Source organism: Musa acuminata, unplaced genomic scaffold (assembly GCF_036884655.1).
Source record: "Musa acuminata AAA Group cultivar baxijiao unplaced genomic scaffold, Cavendish_Baxijiao_AAA HiC_scaffold_790, whole genome shotgun sequence".
NCBI lineage: Eukaryota > Viridiplantae > Streptophyta > Magnoliopsida > Zingiberales > Musaceae > Musa > Musa acuminata.
This window is the reverse complement of record NW_027021018.1, coordinates 25001-27500: the sequence shown is the minus strand read 5'-3', so window position 1 is coordinate 27500 and position 2500 is coordinate 25001.

Sequence of the window (2500 nt, the reverse complement as noted above, 5' to 3'; positions counted from 1 at the left end):
TGGCTGACGTTTTGCTCCGCTCTCGACGGTCACCGCGCAATGCAAGAACAGGCCAAAAACTGGCCAAAACGGCCCAAAAACGGGCCAAAACTGGCCATTTTTGGCTGCACGAGCGAGCGGCGAGCGGCGGACAGCGAGCGAAGCGAGAGGCAGCACCGTCCCTGCTATACGAAAGCCCCATCCAGCCCTGTGCCACCCGGGGGGTTCCAGGGTGCTGAGATGGCTGACGTTTTGCTCCGCTCTCGACGGTCACCGCGCAATGCAAGAACAGGCCAAAAACTGGCCAAAACGGCCCAAAAACGGGCCAAAACTGGCCATTTTTGGCTGCACGAGCGAGCGGCGAGCGGCGGACAGCGAGCGAAGCGAGAGGCAGCACCGTCCCTGCTATACGAAAGCCCCATCCAGCCCTGTGCCACCCGGGGGGTTCCAGGGTGCTGAGATGGCTGACGTTTTGCTCCGCTCTCGACGGTCACCGCGCAATGCAAGAACAGGCCAAAAACTGGCCAAAACGGCCCAAAAACGGGCCAAAACTGGCCATTTTTGGCTGCGCGATGCGAGCGGCGAGCGGCGGACAGCGAGCGAAGCGAGAGGCAGCACCGTCCCTGCTATACGAAAGCCCCATCACAGCCCTGTGCCACCCGGGGGGTTCCAGGGTGCTGAGATGGCTGACGTTTTGCTCCGCTCTCGACGGTCACCGCGCAATGCAAGAACAGGCCAAAAACTGGCCAAAACGGCCCAAAAACGGGCCAAAACTGGCCATTTTTGGCTGCACGAGCGAGCGGCGAGCGGCGGACAGCGAGCGAAGCGAGAGGCAGCACCGTCCCTGCTATACGAAAGCCCCATCCAGCCCTGTGCCACCCGGGGGGTTCCAGGGTGCTGAGATGGCTGACGTTTTGCTCCGCTCTCGACGGTCACCGCGCAATGCAAGAACAGGCCAAAAACTGGCCAAAACGGCCCAAAAACGGGCCAAAACTGGCCATTTTTGGCTGCACGAGCGAGCGGCGAGCGGCGGACAGCGAGCGAAGCGAGAGGCAGCACCGTCCCTGCTATACGAAAGCCCCATCCAGCCCTGTGCCACCCGGGGGGTTCCAGGGTGCTGAGATGGCTGACGTTTTGCTCCGCTCTCGACGGTCACCGCGCAATGCAAGAACAGGCCAAAAACTGGCCAAAGAACGGCCCAAAAACGGGCCAAAACTGGCCATTTTTGGCTGCACGAGCGAGCGGCGAGCGGCGGACAGCGAGCGAAGCGAGAGGCAGCACCGTCCCTGCTATACGAAAGCCCCTCCCTGCTATACGAAAGCCCCATCCAGCCCTGTGCCACCCGGGGGGTTCCAGGGTGCTGAGATGGCTGACGTTTTGCTCCGCTCTCGACGGTCACCGCGCAATGCAAGAACAGGCCAAAAACTGGCCAAAACGGCCCAAAAACGGGCCAAAACTGGCCATTTTTGGCTGCGCGAGCGAGCGGCGAGCGGCGGACAGCGAGCGAAGCGAGAGGCAGCACCGTCCCTGCTATACGAAAGCCCCATCCAGCCCTGTGCCACCCGGGGGGTTCCAGGGTGCTGAGATGGCTGACGTTTTGCTCCGCTCTCGACGGTCACCGCGCAATGCAAGAACAGGCCAAAAACTGGCCAAAACGGCCCAAAAACGGGCCAAAACTGGCCATTTTTGGCTGCACGAGCGAGCGGCGAGCGGCGGACAGCGAGCGAAGCGAGAGGCAGCACCGTCCCTGCTATACGAAAGCCCCATCCAGCCCTGTGCCACCCGGGGGGTTCCAGGGTGCTGAGATGGCTGACGTTTTGCTCCGCTCTCGACGGTCACCGCGCAATGCAAGAACAGGCCAAAAACTGGCCAAAACGGCCCAAAAACGGGCCAAAACTGGCCATTTTTGGCTGCACGAGCGAGCGGCGAGCGGCGGACAGCGAGCGAAGCGAGAGGCAGCACCGTCCCTGCTATACGAAAGCCCCATCCAGCCCTGTGCCACCCGGGGGGTTCCAGGGTGCTGAGATGGCTGACGTTTTGCTCCGCTCTCGACGGTCACCGCGCAATGCAAGAACAGGCCAAAAACTGGCCAAAACGGCCCAAAAACGGGCCAAAACTGGCCATTTTTGGCTGCACGAGCGAGCGGCGAGCGGCGGACAGCGAGCGAAGCGAGAGGCAGCACCGTCCCTGCTATACGAAAGCCCCATCCAGCCCTGTGCCACCCGGGGGGTTCCAGGGTGCTGAGATGGCTGACGTTTTGCTCCGCTCTCGACGGTCACCGCGCAATGCAAGAACAGGCCAAAAACTGGCCAAAACGGCCCAAAAACGGGCCAAAACTGGCCATTTTTGGCTGCACGAGCGAGCGGCGAGCGGCGGACAGCGAGCGAAGCGAGAGGCAGCACCGTCCCTGCTATACGAAAGCCCCATCCAGCCCTGTGCCACCCGGGGGGTTCCAGGGTGCTGAGATGGCTGACGTTTTGCTCCGCTCTCGACGGTCACCGCGCAATGCAAGAACAGGCCA